The following is a 20,498-nucleotide window of genomic DNA, read 5'->3' as shown; positions in this document are numbered from 1 at the left end:
GTTTTGAACATAAACAATTCGGCACAGAAGGTTTTCCTCCGAAAGGTGACGATGCCTCACATCTAAATCAGGGCTCTGAGTGCGAACCGCCCCACAGTTAGGGAGTGCTGGGGCCTGTGGCGAGGTGAGCGGCCAGGACACCTGGGGGAGAGGGGGAGGCCGGCGGCTGGGCTGGGGCCAGGGGGAGGCGGGCAGGGGCCAGGCCAGCCCGGGGTCTAGGGAAGGTACATTGTGTGGTCATGCGTTCAGATGCCGTGAGGTTGTGTGGTTGTGTGTGTGGGGGGGGGGGTGTTCCCCATTCCACGTGCGTGTGGAACCTCGAGACATCGGAGACCATGGCAGAGGGGGCTCCACGCACCCCCACCTGATGCTTTGGAGCCTCCCTGGGGCTGAGGCCAAGAGGGGAGCCCAGGACCCCAGAGGCCCGGGGCCCCAGCTGGAGACTGCCCAGAGGTGGCGCCACCCGCTCCGCTTCACAGAGCCCTGGGCCCACGGTCCACCCACAGGGTCAGGGCAATCACGTGACCCCTGCAAGGGGCCCACAGCCTCTCCCCAAAGGAAAGGGGTGCAGGCGGCGGTCTTCTGCACCTTGAGGGCCTTGGCCACAGCCAGTGGCGGCAACGCAGCAGGAAGTCAGGGTGGGGTGGCCTTACGCGGGGGCCCAGCTTCTCGTCAGTGTGTGCTGGTATCACAAAACCAAGGCACATTTTTATTCATGAGCTGTATTTGTGTGAATTTCCAAATGCGTGTTATGATTATTTTGAGAAGTTAGGGGATAATTTAGATTCTCAGCTGATATTCTTTTTATTATTTAAATAGTGCATGTGCTTATTAAGCATTAACTACCACCCTGCAGGAGGCGGGATCCAAAACAGCCTCATTAAGGAATGATGAAAATGTACCCTCGGTAAGGAACCCTTTTCAGGCATTGGTAATTACCACAGATATTTATTAGGCAGAAGGGGGTGGGAGAGATCTGGGTGTAGGATGCAGGAAATACAGGAGGGCGTGGGGCGGAACAGCAGGCGTGAAGGCCGGCCCGGGGCTTCCGGTGCCCCCGCGCCCTCCAGGGCCTCGGCCGTTCTCCTTGGCTTCTCCAGCGGGCGTCCCTTCCTCACCCACGAGAACCCGCCTTGCTTCTGGCAAACCAAACATGGCAATGATGTGGAGAACGCCGCTGGCCGAGACACGTTCGCAGTGGCCTTCCACTCCTCCTCCCTGGCGGTGAGGCCGGGGTCCCCCCGCTGGCCTTCGCCTCCCACCGCTTCACAGAGGCCTTGGGAAGAAGCCCAGTCCTGCCCCCCGGGAGCCCTGCTACCCAGGGTTCCCCAGACCCCAAGCACCTCTCTGTGGCCTGGAGTCCCCTGCCCTCTCCAGCCTGCAGAGGAAGGCAGGTTTCGGGGGGCCTTCTGCATACTGGTATCCAAGAGTCAGGGGCGACACGCAGATTGCAGACGGGACCTGTGTGCGGCCTCCTTCCCGACCTGCAGGGCCTGGCTGGCGAGCGGCCCTCGGCACACCAGTCCTTCGGGTAGACTGAGACACCGGCCTCAGAAACCGGCACGGAGGCGTCCCGCCCCTGCCCCCGCCCCCGCCCCCGCCCCGCGCACGGAGTTCCCTCAAGCCTCCGACTGGTGTCGTGGGGGAGGAGGAACGGCTTCGCTCTGTTCTACCAACGTCCTCCCCACGGCGCATCCTCCAGCCACGTGCCTCTCTCGCTAAACCAGAGCATCGAGGGGAAGGTGGCGTGGACGGAGGAAGAGTCCTGAGGTGCGGCCAAGGTGGCCAATGGTCCCCACCACTCGGGTCTGTCGGTGGGGAGGAGACGGGGCTGCTTGGCCTGGCTGGGGTGGCCCTGCTCCACCGGTGGCTGACGAGAGGGGTGGGTGTCGCCCTGAGGCTGGTCCAGCTGAAGCTCCCAGCCAGGCCCGAGTGGGCCGTCCACAGTCCACTCCAAGAACAGGGCTGTCGTGCCCCTCAGTCTCAAGATGGCCTCGTTGCATCAGGCTGGACCCCTCTGTCGTGGCCTCCGACTGTGGTCGCGCTGGACAGTTTCTGGCGAGCGGCCCGGAGGGAGGGAAGGGCTTTTGCTGGGTCCGTTTCCTACCTAGTCGTAGTCTAGAATGTGAGCTTGGGCCGGGGGGCCTAGGGGACAAGCCTCTGGGGTCCCCAGCTTCTCTCCTCAAGCCACCCGCCCCTCTTGTCCTAGGCTCTGCCTCGCAGGATGGGGGTTCCGTGGGGCCGGGAGGCGGGGCGGGGGCTCCCGCCCTCTTCCCAGGGGCACGGGAGCTGGCCCACGCAATGCACTCAGACCGCGCCCATCTTCCCTTTGTGGCGGGTGTCTTCTGACGAAAGGGTTTAAGGAAATCCTTCTCTACCCTGAGTTCAGAGAGATAGTGAGACATTTCCTTTGAAGCGCTTACAATGCTTTTCGAGGCTGATTCTGCGTGGGGGGGTTGCGTTGCGCCCCCTCTCCTGTACGCAGAAGCTCCGTCCCAGACCGGCACCCTCCTCCCACCCACCGTGCTCCCCCTCTGGGCCGCGCGGGAACGGCGCTGCCTCTTCACGCGGCCGGCCGTGGGCATTCCGGTCTCGTGGCACGAAGGGTCCACTGGCCAGGAATGGGGGGAATGCCGCCCTCCCTCCGCGGGCTGCTGTGTCAGTGTGTCCCGTGCCCGTATCTCGTCTGCCGGTCCGTCCGTGGCCGGTGTGGATCCGGGAGGAGGAGGCCGGTGTCCCAGTCCCCGGGGTAAACCCACGGACACCGCCAGTGAGCGCGACAGGGCGGGCAGCAGGGCTCTTCCTACGCGTCTCTGAGCGCAGGGACCCTCAGGGCAGGTCAGAGGCAGGGTTGCGTTCCCTTCCTGAGCCCGCCACGGAAAGGGCAGTTTCCTGAGGTTTGCTCTTCTGCTGGCTCTCACCCAGCCCCCCGCACACACGCGCCCTCGCCGTGCCGTTTTCCTGGCCGCTTGCGCACCCATCCCTGGGGTCCCAGGTCCCCCTCTCCCTGGGATCCTAGCGTGCGTGTTCTCCTCCCTCCCACCGGCCTGCCCTGCTGGGGCCGGGCCTCGGTGCCACCTGGGAGGGCCACCCGCCCAGGAGGGGCCGAGCCGGGGGGCGACCTCCCGAGACTGCGCGGCTGCCCAGCCACACGGTCTCCTCGGACCTCTCTCCTGGGGAGACCGAGTCAGCGCCTCCGACCCGAGGCTTGCTGTGCCTTTGCGGGCAGCCGCTCAGAGGCCCGGTGCAGACACGGGTGCAGCCCGGTCACCCGGAGAGGAGCAGAGCTGCCGTGGGCACGCCTGCCGCCCGCACCCTGCCCTTTCCCAGCAGTGCGCATCCCGCGCGCTAACGCCAGGCCCGCACGTGACGGACAGGGAAGGGCTGGCTCTGTAAGCGGTGGGTGAAGCGCAGCTCTGTGTTTATTACTGTGTGGTGCGGCATTCAGGGAGGGAGCTAGGATATTCGTGTGTGTTAATACACGTCCCTTAGTCCCCACACACACACACCAGTGTTCCTCACTCCTCCCCGCGTCTGGTGTCCAGTGGCCAGGGAGGGAGGCTGCTGGAGAAAGGCCCATCTCATCTCCTTCCTTCGCCGGAGGGAGGGAGCCCGCACGCCCCTCTGGGGGGGGCTCGGGAGACGGGCGGCCTGGTGCCGTCCAGGACAGAGGGAGCCCTGGTGACCACTGTTCATTAACACCAAGCCAACACCGCATTGTTTCCTTGTAATTATACACACCTCATACACTTGCTTTGGAAGACATTAATTGCATGATTAGTTTTATGATTTCTTCTGATTACCAATTAAGTTACCTTTTTTATTTCATACATACCATTAGGCCTTACAGTGCTGCTGTTTTAATTTCTCACTTAGCAGGGGTTCTCACACATTTGAAGGCTACATTATCCACTCAATAAACAGAGCGAGTTTAATTTTCTGTGTAAAGTATTGGTGTGGACTTGGGAAGATGATGTTTCAGATTTTATGCTATCAAGAGTGACATTTAATTTTACAGGGGGAAAATCTTGTTTTTCACTGTCATCGCGATGTTCACAGAGCGTGATGTGAGAGGTGTGCGCGTCCCGGCTCTGGCGGGCGGGCGGGCTGGTCCCCGCCGGCTCTGCCCTCCTCCCCATGTGCTCGTGTATCAGGTGTGTGTGAGCCCGCCTTCCTAAGCAGGGACTCGCGGGGCCCTTCCACGTCCTGCATGGGCCCTCGACCGTGTTCATCTGCCAAGGCGGGGTTCGTGCTGTGGACCCCACGAGGGCCCGGCCTCCTCCTGCCCGCTCTGCGCAAGGGGAGCCACGGGTGGACAGCTCCCACCGCGACTCAGAAAGGGGCACGCAACCCCGGGCACCATTTGAGCTCCCAAACCTCCTCTCTCCCCGGGAAAATGAGAGCCGGTGGGTCTGTAATCGACAGACGGTCAGGTGGACCGGCCGCCTAATTGGATTGCGCCGAAATGACTCCATCCGCTGGGAATGTGCGGGCGGGCGGGCGGGCGGGCGAAGGCCGGCATCCTCCCCCCCCCACCCCACCCCCAGTGATTCAGCCGCCCCCATTCGCAGCCCGGCACACAAAGGCCTGCGCTGCTGCAATAATGCTGTTTATAATGCTGTGTAGGGGTTGATTTAGAATGTATGCATGGCTCCCCGCACTGACAGCCGGGCCTCTGGGAGGTCTAAGATACTTTTAATTGGATGTGGCTATAGAAAGAGAAAGTTCCAATTTTGATGTTGATCCTTGAAGTATTAGCTTGACAAAGCTTTGCATTATGATGGAGAGAAAGGAGAGGAGGGAGAAAGGAAAGAGATTGTCCCCACGGGGCTGTGCCGTCCAGGGGCCCCTGCGGGCCGCAGGCCCCTTGTGGAGAGAAGCGCCCGGCCCAGGGTCCCCCCAAAGGACCTGGGGAGGGGTCCCTTCCCCAGCCCCCGAAGGCTGCGATTCTTCGTAAAGTCTAGGGGAAATCGTGGGGCTCCCGAGAACCCTCAGCCATGCCCAGCGTCGCTCTCCAGCCACCCTTTCTCCTCACCCTTTCTAAATTCTGCTCCGGCATTGTCCCCGCGCTCCTGAATAATGCATGAACCGCGGGTCTGTCAGTCCCCGGAGCACAAAGGCCGCTGGGCTCAGCACCCCTCAGCCTGGGTAATTACTGCTCCTTAGTGTCCGCTCCCCTGCGCGGACAGGCCTGTGTGTTTTTTAAGGCTAATTTAGGGTTTCTTTAAGGGAGCTTTTCAGAGTCATCGTGTGTGGGGTGAGGTGGGAGAGGAGGGACCTTCACCCACGCTTCATTTAAATCCAAATACAGAGCGGTAAGTCCAATAATAAGCGGGCAGGAGAGAGGGCCCGGCGGGGAGGAGGCCTGGAGGCCACGAAGCAGGGCCTCTGTGTTTCTGACTCTCACCTCAGTTGGCAGCTTTGTCTGCTCTCCCAGCAGGGGGAGGCGTGGGGGGGGGGTCCTGCCTGCAGCCGGCCCTGGCATCCAGGGGGCAGGTGGGGGGGAAGCGGCCCCAGCCAGTGCAACCCGCCCAGCGTGGCAGCCAGTGGGGTCGGCACCACCCCTCCTGTGACATCAGCCTGGAAGGGAAGGCTGCTCCTCCTGGAGCCCAGCTGCTCCCCCAAGCCCCCCCCCCATGCTGCTCCTCCTGGACAGCTTCCTCTGGAGCTGCTCTGAGAGCCCCCCATCTCCCCTCACCAGGCGGGAGCGTGGCTGGCTCCCGGGGTGTGCAGCCAGGGCTCTGGGCGGGGGAACCGTGTGGCCCAGGTCCGTTGTGAAGTGCGCTGGCAGAATTCCTGGGTAGTGGCTCACAAGCCACAGCCCCGAGAGGAGCCGCCGCCTCTGCTCTGCGCAGGGGAACGGAGCAGGGCCTCCCTCCATGTCGGCCCTGCCCTGGGAGGGTTTGGGAGGCTGCAGAATGACCCCTGGCGTCTCGCGGGCTGCTCACGATGCCGTCTTCCGCACAAGCTGCCCTCCCGTCCCCCCTCTGGACAGCAGGAGGTGTGTGCAGAGCCATCTTCTCCTGTGGGGAGCCTTGGATGGAGGTGGGCCCAGAGTGGATTTGATGCACACTCAGACACTGTCACACAGTCACACAACAGGTGCACTTACACACAGTGTCACACAGTCACACTACAGGTGCACTTACACACAGTGTCACACAGTCACACTACAGGTGCACTCACACAGTGTCACACAGTCACACTACAGGTGCACTTACACACAGTGTCACACAGTCACACTACAGGTGCACTTACACACAGTGTCACACAGTCACACTACAGGTGCACTTACACAGTGTCACACAGTCACACAACAGGTGCACTTACACAGTGTCACACAGTCACACAACAGGTGCACTTACACAGTGTCACACAGTCACACAACAGGTGCACTTACACACAGTGTCACACAGTCACACAACAGGTGCACTTACACAGTGTCACACAGTCACACAACAGGTGCACTTACACACAGTGTCACACAGTCACACTACAGGTGCACTTACACAGTGTCACACAGTCACACTACAGGTGCACTCACACACAGTGTCACACAGTCACACTACAGGTGCACTTACACACAGTGTCACACAGTCACACTACAGGTGCACTTACACAGTGTCACACAGTCACACTACAGGTGCACTTACACACAGTGTCACACAGTCACACTACAGGTGCACTTACACACAGTGTCACACAGTCACACTACAGGTGCACTTACACACAGTGAGTGTCACACAACAGGTGCACTCACACAGTGTCACACAGTCACACAACAGGTGTACTTACACAGTGTCACACAGTCACACTACAGGTGCACTCACACTGTCACACAGTCACACTACAGGTGCACTTACACACAGTGTCACACAGTCACACTACAGGTGCACTCACACAGTGTCACACAGTCACACTACAGGTGCACTTACACACAGTGTCACACAGTCACACTACAGGTGCACTTACACACAGTGTCACACAGTCACACAACAGGTGCACTTACACACAGTGTCACACAGTCACACTACAGGTGCACTTACACAGTGTCACACAGTCACACTACAGGTGCACTCACACAGTGTCACACAGTCACACTACAGGTGCACTTACACAGTGTCACACAGTCACACAACAGGTGCACTTACACAGTGTCACACAGTCACACAACAGGTGCACTCACACAGTGTCACACAGTCACACTACAGGTGCACTTACACACAGTGTCACACAGTCACACTACAGGTGCACTTACACACAGTGTCACACAGTCACACTACAGGTGCACTTACACACAGTGTCACACAGTCACACTACAGGTGCACTTACACACAGTGTCACACAGTCACACTACAGGTGCACTTACACACAGTGTCACACAGTCACACAACAGGTGCACTCACACACAGTGTCACACAGTCACACTACAGGTGCACTTACACACAGTGTCACACAGTCACACTACAGGTGCACTTACACACAGTGTCACACAGTCACACAACAGGTGCACTCACACAGTGTCACACAGTCACACAACAGGTGCACTTACACACAGTGAGTGTCACACAACAGGTGTACTTACACACAGTGTCACACAGTCACACTACAGGTGCACTTACACACAGTGTCACACAGTCACACTACAGGTGCACTTACACACAGTCACACAGTCACACTACAGGTGCACTCACACAGTGTCACACAGTCACACAACAGGTGCACTCACACACAGTGTCACACAGTCACACTACAGGTGCACTTACACAGTGTCACACAGTCACACAACAGGTGCACTTACACAGTGTCACACAGTCACACTACAGGTGCACTTACACACAGTGTCACACAGTCACACTACAGGTGCACTCACACAGTGTCACACAGTCACACAACAGGTGCACTTACACACAGTGTCACACAGTCACACTACAGGTGCACTCACACAGTGTCACACAGTCACACTACAGGTGCACTCACACAGTGTCACACAGTCACACTACAGGTGCACTTACACACAGTGTCACACAGTCACACAACAGGTGCACTCACACAGTGTCACACAGTCACACAACAGGTGTACTTACACACAGTGTCACACAGTCACACAACAGGTGCACTTACACACAGTGAGTGTCACACAAGAGGTGCACTTACACAGTGTCACACAGTCACACTACAGGTGCACTTACACAGTGTCACACAGTCACACTACAGGTGCACTCACACAGTGTCACACAGTCACACTACAGGTGCACTTACACACAGTGTCACACAGTCACACTACAGGTGCACTTACACACAGTGTCACACAGTCACACAACAGGTGCACTCACACAGTGTCACACAGTCACACTACAGGTGCACTTACACACAGTGTCACACAGTCACACTACAGGTGCACTCACACAGTGTCACACAGTCACACAACAGGTGCACTTACACACAGTGAGTGTCACACAACAGGTGTACTTACACACAGTGTCACACAGTCACACTACAGGTGCACTTACACACAGTGTCACACAGTCACACTACAGGTGCACTTACACACAGTCACACAGTCACACTACAGGTGCACTCACACAGTGTCACACAGTCACACAACAGGTGCACTTACACACAGTGTCACACAGTCACACTACAGGTGCACTCACACAGTGTCACACAGTCACACTACAGGTGCACTTACACACAGTGTCACACAGTCACACTACAGGTGCACTCACACAGTGTCACACAGTCACACTACAGGTGCACTCACACAGTGTCACACAGTCACACTACAGGTGCACTTACACACAGTGTCACACAGTCACACAACAGGTGCACTCACACAGTGTCACACAGTCACACAACAGGTGTACTTACACACAGTGTCACACAGTCACACAACAGGTGCACTTACACACAGTGAGTGTCACACAAGAGGTGCACTTACACAGTGTCACACAGTCACACTACAGGTGCACTTACACAGTGTCACACAGTCACACTACAGGTGTACTTACACAGTGTCACACAGTCACACTACAGGTGCACTTACACAGTGTCACACAGTCACACAACAGGTGCACTCACACAGTGTCACACAGTCACACAACAGGTGCACTTACACAGTGTCACACAGTCACACTACAGGTGCACTCACACACTGTCACACAGTCACACTACAGGTGCACTTACACACAGTGTCACACAGTCACACTACAGGTGCACTTACACAGTGTCACACAGTCACACTACAGGTGCACTTACACACAGTGTCACACAGTCACACTACAGGTGCACTTACACAGTGTCACACAGTCACACTACAGGTGCACTCACACAGTGTCACACAGTCACACTACAGGTGCACTTACACAGTGTCACACAGTCACACAACAGGTGCACTTACACACACTGTCACACAGTCACACAACAGGTGCACTCACACAGTGTCACACAGTCACACTACAGGTGCACTTACACAGTGTCACACAGTCACACTACAGGTGCACTTACACAGTGTCACACAGTCACACTACAGGTGCACTTACACACAGTGTCACACAGTCACACTACAGGTGCACTTACACAGTGTCACACAGTCACACAACAGGTGCACTCACACAGTGTCACACAGTCACACAACAGGTGCACTCACACAGTGTCACACAGTCACACTACAGGTGCACTTACACACAGTGTCACACAGTCACACAACAGGTGCACTTACACACAGTGTCACACAGTCACACAACAGGTACACTTACAGTGTCACACAGTCACACTACAGGTGCACTTACACACAGTGTCACACAGTCACACTACAGGTGCACTTACACAGTGTCACACAGTCACACTACAGGTGCACTTACACACAGTGTCACACAGTCACACTACAGGTGCACTTACACACAGTGTCACACAGTCACACTACAGGTGCACTCACACAGTGTCACACAGTCACACAACAGGTGCACTTACACACAGTGAGTGTCACACAACAGGTGTACTTACACACAGTGTCACACAGTCACACTACAGGTGCACTTACACACAGTGTCACACAGTCACACTACAGGTGCACTTACACACAGTCACACAGTCACACTACAGGTGCACTCACACAGTGTCACACAGTCACACAACAGGTGCACTTACACACAGTGTCACACAGTCACACTACAGGTGCACTCACACAGTGTCACACAGTCACACTACAGGTGCACTTACACACAGTGTCACACAGTCACACTACAGGTGCACTCACACAGTGTCACACAGTCACACTACAGGTGCACTCACACAGTGTCACACAGTCACACTACAGGTGCACTTACACACAGTGTCACACAGTCACACAACAGGTGCACTCACACAGTGTCACACAGTCACACAACAGGTGTACTTACACACAGTGTCACACAGTCACACAACAGGTGCACTTACACACAGTGAGTGTCACACAAGAGGTGCACTTACACAGTGTCACACAGTCACACTACAGGTGCACTTACACAGTGTCACACAGTCACACTACAGGTGTACTTACACAGTGTCACACAGTCACACTACAGGTGCACTTACACAGTGTCACACAGTCACACAACAGGTGCACTCACACAGTGTCACACAGTCACACTACAGGTGCACTCACACAGTGTCACACAGTCACACTACAGGTGCACTTACACAGTGTCACACAGTCACACAACAGGTGCACTCACACAGTGTCACACAGTCACACAACAGGTGCACTTACACAGTGTCACACAGTCACACTACAGGTGCACTTACACACAGTGTCACACAGTCACACTACAGGTGCACTTACACACAGTGTCACACAGTCACACTACAGGTGCACTTACACAGTGTCACACAGTCACACTACAGGTGCACTTACACACAGTGTCACACAGTCACACTACAGGTGCACTTACACAGTGTCACACAGTCACACTACAGGTGCACTCACACAGTGTCACACAGTCACACAACAGGTGCACTTACACACAGTGTCACACAGTCACACAACAGGTGCACTTACACACAGTGTCACACAGTCACACTACAGGTGCACTCACACAGTGTCACACAGTCACACTACAGGTGCACTTACACACAGTGTCACACAGTCACACTACAGGTGCACTTACACACAGTGTCACACAGTCACACTACAGGTGCACTCACACAGTGTCACACAGTCACACTACAGGTGCACTCACACAGTGTCACACAGTCACACAACAGGTGCACTTACACACAGTGTCACACAGTCACACAACAGGTGCACTTACACAGTGTCACACAGTCACACTACAGGTGCACTTACACACAGTGTCACACAGTCACACTACAGGTGCACTTACACACAGTGTCACACAGTCACACAACAGGTGCACTTATACACAGTGAGTGTCACACAACAGGTGTACTTACACACAGTGTCACACAGTCACACTACAGGTGCACTTACACACAGTGTCACACAGTCACACTACAGGTGCACTTACACACAGTCACACAGTCACACTACAGGTGCACTTACACACAGTGTCACACAGTCACACTACAGGTGCACTTACACAGTGTCACACAGTCACACTACAGGTGCACTCACACAGTGTCACACAGTCACACTACAGGTGCACTCACACAGTGTCACACAGTCACACAACAGGTGCACTTACACAGTGTCACACAGTCACACTACAGGTGCACTTACACACAGTGTCACACAGTCACACTACAGGTGCACTCACACAGTGTCACACAGTCACACAACAGGTGCACTTACACACAGTGTCACACAGTCACACTACAGGTGCACTTACACAGTGTCACACAGTCACACTACAGGTGCACTCACACAGTGTCACACAGTCACACAACAGGTGCACTTACACAGTGTCACACAGTCACACAACAGGTGCACTTACACACAGTGTCACACAGTCACACTACAGGTGCACTCACACAGTGTCACACAGTCACACAACAGGTGCACTTACACACAGTGTCACACAGTCACACTACAGGTGCACTTACACACAGTGTCACACAGTCACACAACAGGTGCACTTACACACAGTGTCACACAGTCACACTACAGGTGCACTTACACACAGTGTCACACAGTCACACTACAGGTGCACTCACACAGTGTCACACAGTCACACAACAGGTGCACTTACACACAGTGTCACACAGTCACACTACAGGTGCACTTACACACAGTGTCACACAGTCACACTACAGGTGCACTTACACACAGTGTCACACAGTCACACTACAGGTGCACTTACACACAGTGTCACACAGTCACACTACAGGTGCACTTACACAGTGTCACACAGTCACACAACAGGTGCACTTACACACAGTGTCACACAGTCACACTACAGGTGCACTCACACAGTGTCACACAGTCACACTACAGGTGCACTTACACACAGTGTCACACAGTCACACTACAGGTGCACTTACACAGTGTCACACAGTCACACTACAGGTGCACTCACACAGTGTCACACAGTCACACTACAGGTGCACTCACACAGTGTCACACAGTCACACAACAGGTGTACTTACACAGTGTCACACAGTCACACTACAGGTGCACTTACACACAGTGTCACACAGTCACACTACAGGTGCACTCACACAGTGTCACACAGTCACACAACAGGTGCACTTACACACAGTGTCACACAGTCACACTACAGGTGCACTTACACAGTGTCACACAGTCACACTACAGGTGCACTTACACACAGTGTCACACAGTCACACTACAGGTGCACTCACACAGTGTCACACAGTCACACTACAGGTGCACTCACACAGTGTCACACAGTCACACTACAGGTGCACTTACACACAGTGTCACACAGTCACACTACAGGTGCACTTACACACAGTGTCACACAGTCACACAACAGGTGCACTTACACAGTGTCACACAGTCACACTACAGGTGCACTTACACACAGTGTCACACAGTCACACTACAGGTGCACTTACACACAGTGTCACACAGTCACACAACAGGTGCACTTACACAGTGTCACACAGTCACACAACAGGTGCACTCACACAGTGTCACACAGTCACACAACAGGTGCACTTACACAGTGTCACACAGTCACACTACAGGTGCACTTACACACAGTGTCACACAGTCACACTACAGGTGCACTCACACAGTGTCACACAGTCACACTACAGGTGCACTCACACAGTGTCACACAGTCACACTACAGGTGCACTTACACACAGTGTCACACAGTCACACTACAGGTGCACTTACACACAGTGTCACACAGTCACACAACAGGTGCACTTACACAGTGTCACACAGTCACACTACAGGTGCACTTACACACAGTGTCACACAGTCACACTACAGGTGCACTTACACACAGTGTCACACAGTCACACAACAGGTGCACTTACACACAGTGTCACACAGTCACACTACAGGTGCACTTACACAGTGTCACACAGTCACACTACAGGTGCACTTACACAGTGTCACACAGTCACACTACAGGTGCACTTACACAGTGTCACACAGTCACACTACAGGTGCACTTACACAGTGTCACACAGTCACACTACAGGTGCACTTACACACAGTGTCACACAGTCACACTACAGGTGCACTTACACACAGTGTCACACAGTCACACTACAGGTGCACTTACACACAGTGAGTGTCACACAACAGGTGTACTTACACAGTGTCACACAGTCACACTACAGGTGCACTTACACAGTGTCACACAGTCACACTACAGGTGCACTTACACACAGTGTCACACAGTCACACTACAGGTGCACTTACACACAGTGAGTGTCACACTACAGGTGTACTTACACAGTGTCACACAGTCACACTACAGGTGCACTTACACACAATGTCACACAGTCACACTACAGGTGCACTTACACACAGTGTCACACAGTCACACAACAGGTGTACTTACACACAGTGTCACACAGTCACACTACAGGTGCACTTACACACAGTGTCACACAGTCACACTACAGGTGCACTTACACAGTGTCACACAGTCACACTACAGGTGCACTTACACAGTGTCACACAGTCACACTACAGGTGCACTTACACAGTGTCACACAGTCACACTACAGGTGCACTTACACACAGTGAGTGTCACACAACAGGTGTACTTACACAGTGTCACACAGTCACACTACAGGTGCACTTACACACAGTGTCACACAGTCACACTACAGGTGCACTTACACAGTGTCACACAGTCACACTACAGGTGCACTTACACAGTGTCACACAGTCACACTACAGGTGCACTTACACACAGTGTCACACAGTCACACAACAGGTGCACTCACACAGTGTCACACAGTCACACTACAGGTGCACTCACACAGTGTCACACAGTCACACTACAGGTGCACTTACACACAGTGTCACACAGTCACACTACAGGTGTACTTACACAGTGTCACACAGTCACACTACAGGTGCACTTACACACAATGTCACACAGTCACACTACAGGTGCACTTACACACAGTGTCACACAGTCACACTACAGGTGCACTTACACACAGTGAGTGTCACACAACAGGTGTACTTACACAGTGTCACACAGTCACACAACAGGTGTACTTACACACAGTGTCACACAGTCACACTACAGGTGCACTTACACACAGTGTCACACAGTCACACTACAGGTGCACTTACACACAGTGTCACACAGTCACACTACAGGTGCACTTACACAGTGTCACACAGTCACACTACAGGTGCACTTACACAGTGTCACACAGTCACACTACAGGTGCACTTACACAGTGTCACACAGTCACACTACAGGTGCACTTACACACAGTGAGTGTCACACAACAGGTGCACTCACACAGTGTCACACAGTCACACTACAGGTGCACTTACACACAGTGTCACACAGTCACACTACAGGTGCACTTACACAGTGTCACACAGTCACACTACAGGTGCACTTACACAGTGTCACACAGTCACACTACAGGTGCACTTACACACAGTGTCACACAGTCACACTACAGGTGCACTTACACAGTGTCACACAGTCACACTACAGGTGCACTTACACAGTGTCACACAGTCACACAACAGGTGCACTCACACAGTGTCACACAGTCACACTACAGGTGCACTCACACAGTGTCACACAGTCACACTACAGGTGCACTTACACACAGTGTCACACAGTCACACTACAGGTGTACTTACACAGTGTCACACAGTCACACTACAGGTGCACTTACACACAATGTCACACAGTCACACTACAGGTGCACTTACACACAGTGTCACACAGTCACACAACAGGTGTACTTACACACTGTCACACAGTCACACTACAGGTGCACTTACACACAGTGTCACACAGTCACACTACAGGTGCACTTACACAGTGTCACACAGTCACACTACAGGTGCACTTACACACAGTGTCACACAGTCACACTACAGGTGCACTTACACAGTGTCACACAGTCACACTACAGGTGCACTTACACACAGTGTCACACAGTCACACAACAGGTGTACTTACACAGTGTCACACAGTCACACTACAGGTGCACTTACACAGTGTCACACAGTCACACTACAGGTGCACTTACACAGTGTCACACAGTCACACTACAGGTGCACTTACACACAGTGTCACACAGTCACACTACAGGTGCACTTACACACAGTGTCACACAGTCACACTACAGGTGCACTTACACACTGTGTCACACAGTCACACAACAGGTGCACTTACACACAGTGTCACACAGTCACACTACAGGTGCACTTACACACAGTGTCACACAGTCACACTACAGGTGCACTTACACAGTGTCACACAGTCACACTACAGGTGCACTTACACAGTGTCACACAGTCACACAACAGGTGCACTTACACACAGTGTCACACAGTCACACTACAGGTGCACTTACACACAGTGAGTGTCACACAACAGGTGCACTTACACACAGTGTCACACAGTCACACTACAGGTGCACTTACACACAGTGTCACACAGTCACACAACAGGTGCACTTACACAGTGTCACACAGTCACACTACAGGTGCACTTACACACAGTGTCACACAGTCACACAACAGGTGCACTTACACAGTGTCACACAGTCACACTACAGGTGCACTTACACAGTGTCACACAGTCACACAACAGGTGCACTTACACACAGTGTCACACAGTCACACAACAGGTGCACTTACACACAGTGTCACACAGTCACACAACAGGTGCACTTACACACAGTGTCACACAGTCACACTACAGGTGCACTTACACACAGTGTCACACAGTCACACAACAGGTGCACTTACACAGTGTCACACAGTCACACTACAGGTGCACTTACACACAGTGTCACACAGTCACACTACAGGTGCACTTACACAGTGTCACACAGTCACACAACAGGTGCACTTACACACAGTGTCACACAGTCACACTACAGGTGCACTTACACACAGTGTCACACAGTCACACTACAGGTGCACTTACACACAGTGTCACACAGTCACACTACAGGTGTACTTACACAGTGTCACACAGTCACACTACAGGTGCACTCACACAGTGTCACACAGTCACACTACAGGTGCACTTACACAGTGTCACACAGTCACACTACAGGTGCACTTACACACAGTGTCACACAGTCACACTACAGGTGCACTTACACACAGTGAGTGTCACACAACAGGTGTACTTACACAGTGTCACACAGTCACACTACAGGTGCACTTACACACAGTGTCACACAGTCACACTACAGGTGCACTTACACACAGTGTCACACAGTCACACTACAGGTGCACTTACACACAGTGAGTGTCACACAACAGGTGTACTTACACAGTGTCACACAGTCACACTACAGGTGCACTTACACACAGTGTCACACAGTCACACTACAGGTGCACTTACACACAGTGTCACACAGTCACACTACAGGTGCACTCACACACAGTGTCACACAGTCACACAACAGGTGCACTTACACAGTGTCACACAGTCACACTACAGGTGCACTCACACAGTGTCACACAGTCACACTACAGGTGCACTCACACAGTGTCACACAGTCACACTACAGGTGCACTTACACAGTGTCACACAGTCACACTACAGGTGCACTTACACAGTGTCACACAGTCACACTACAGGTGCACTTACACAGTGTCACACAGTCACACTACAGGTGCACTTACACACAGTGTCACACAGTCACACTACAGGTGCACTCACACAGTGTCACACAGTCACACTACAGGTGCACTTACACAGTGTCACACAACAGGTGCACTTACACACAGTGTCACACAGTCACACAACAGGTGCACTTACACAGTGTCACACAGTCACACTACAGGTGCACTCACACAGTGTCACACAGTCACACAGTCACACTACAGGTGCACTTACACACAGTGTCACACAGTCACACTACAGGTGCACTTACACAGTGTCACACAGTCACACAACAGGTGCACTTACACAGTGTCACACAGTCACACTACAGGTGCACTTACACAGTGTCACACAGTCACACTACAGGTGCACTTACACACAGTGTCACACAGTCACACTACAGGTGCACTCACACAGTGTCACACAGTCACACTACAGGTGCACTTACACAGTGTCACACAGTCACACTACAGGTGCACTCACACACAGTGTCACACAGTCACACTACAGGTGCACTTACACACAGTGTCACACAGTCACACTACAGGTGCACTTACACAGTGTCACACAGTCACACTACAGGTGCACTTACACACAGTGTCACACAGTCACACAACAGGTGCACTTACACAGTGTCACACAGTCACACAACAGGTGCACTTACACAGTGTCACACAGTCACACTACAGGTGCACTTACACACAGTGTCACACAGTCACACTACAGGTGCACTTACACAGTGTCACACAGTCACACTACAGGTGCACTCACACAGTGTCACACAGTCACACAACAGGTGCACTTACACACAGTGTCACACAGTCACACTACAGGTGCACTTACACACAGTGTCACACAGTCACACTACAGGTGCACTTACACACAGTGTCACACAGTCACACAACAGGTGCACTTACACAGTGTCACACAGTCACACTACAGGTGCACTCACACAGTGTCACACAGTCACACTACAGGTGCACTTACACAGTGTCACACAGTCACACTACAGGTGCACTTACACAGTGTCACACAGTCACACTACAGGTGCACTTACACACAGTGAGTGTCACACAACAGGTGCACTCACACAGTGTCACACAGTCACACTACAGGTGCACTTACACACAGTGTCACACAGTCACACTACAGGTGCACTTACACAGTGTCACACAGTCACACTACAGGTGCACTTACACAGTGTCACACAGTCACACTACAGGTGCACTCACACAGTGTCACACAGTCACACTACAGGTGCACTTACACACAGTGAGTGTCACACAACAGGTGCACTCACACAGTGTCACACAGTCACACTACAGGTGCACTTACACACAGTGTCACACAGTCACACTACAGGTGCACTTACACAGTGTCACACAGTCACACTACAGGTGCACTTACACAGTGTCACACAGTCACACTACAGGTGCACTTACACAGTGTCACACAACAGGTGCACTTACACACAGTGTCACACAGTCACACAACAGGTGCACTTACACAGTGTCACACAGTCACACTACAGGTGCACTCACACAGTGTCACACAGTCACACAGTCACACTACAGGTGCACTTACACACAGTGTCACACAGTCACACTACAGGTGCACTTACACAGTGTCACACAGTCACACAACAGGTGCACTTACACAGTGTCACACAGTCACACAACAGGTGCACTTACACACAGTGTCACACAGTCACACTACAGGTGCACTCACACACAGTGTCACACAGTCACACAACAGGTGCACTTACACAGTGTCACACAGTCACTACAGGTGCACTTACACACAGTGTCACACAGTCACACAACAGGTGCACTTACACACAGTGTCACACAGTCACACTACAGGTGCACTCACACAGTGTCACACAGTCACACTACAGGTGCACTTACACAGTGTCACACAGTCACACTACAGGTGCACTTACACACAGTGTCACACAGTCACACTACAGGTGCACTCACACAGTGTCACACAGTCACACTACAGGTGCACTTACACAGTGTCACACAGTCACACTACAGGTGCACTCACACACAGTGTCACACAGTCACACTACAGGTGCACTTACACACAGTGTCACACAGTCACACTACAGGTGCACTTACACAGTGTCACACAGTCACACTACAGGTGCACTTACACACAGTGTCACACAGTCACACAACAGGTGCACTTACACAGTGTCACACAGTCACACAACAGGTGCACTTACACAGTGTCACACAGTCACACTACAGGTGCACTTACACACAGTGTCACACAGTCACACTACAGGTGCACTTACACAGTGTCACACAGTCACACTACAGGTGCACTCACACAGTGTCACACAGTCACACAACAGGTGCACTTACACACAGTGTCACACAGTCACACTACAGGTGCACTTACACACAGTGTCACACAGTCACACTACAGGTGCACTTACACACAGTGTCACACAGTCACACAACAGGTGCACTTACACAGTGTCACACAGTCACACTACAGGTGCACTCACACAGTGTCACACAGTCACACTACAGGTGCACTTACACAGTGTCACACAGTCACACTACAGGTGCACTTACACAGTGTCACACAGTCACACTACAGGTGCACTTACACACAGTGAGTGTCACACAACAGGTGCACTCACACAGTGTCACACAGTCACACTACAGGTGCACTTACACACAGTGTCACACAGTCACACTACAGGTGCACTTACACAGTGTCACACAGTCACACTACAGGTGCACTTACACAGTGTCACACAGTCACACTACAGGTGCACTCACACAGTGTCACACAGTCACACTACAGGTGCACTTACACACAGTGTCACACAGTCACACAACAGGTGCACTTACACAGTGTCACACAGTCACACAACAGGTGCACTTACACAGTGTCACACAGTCACACTACAGGTGCACTTACACAGTGTCACACAGTCACACTACAGGTGCACTCACACAGTGTCACACAGTCACACTACAGGTGCACTCACACAGTGTCACACAGTCACACTACAGGTGCACTCACACAGTGTCACACAGTCACACTACAGGTGCACTTACACACAGTGTCACACAGTCACACTACAGGTGCACTTACACACAGTGTCACACAGTCACACTACAGGTGCACTTACACACAGTGTCACACAGTCACACTACAGGTGCACTTACACACAGTGTCACACAGTCACACTACAGGTGCACTTACACACAGTGTCACACAGTC

General features: G+C 53.0%; 1 protein-coding gene across 1 annotated transcript in view; it reads left to right on the top strand.

The window, feature by feature from the left end:
• Ptprn2 (protein tyrosine phosphatase receptor type N2) overlaps positions 1–20,498 on the top strand; it is a 455,648-nt gene that overhangs the window by 268,607 nt on the left and 166,543 nt on the right.

This window comes from Perognathus longimembris, chromosome 2, assembly GCF_023159225.1.
Source record: "Perognathus longimembris pacificus isolate PPM17 chromosome 2, ASM2315922v1, whole genome shotgun sequence".
NCBI lineage: Eukaryota > Metazoa > Chordata > Mammalia > Rodentia > Heteromyidae > Perognathus > Perognathus longimembris.
This window is presented reverse-complemented; position numbering and strand designations above follow the sequence as displayed.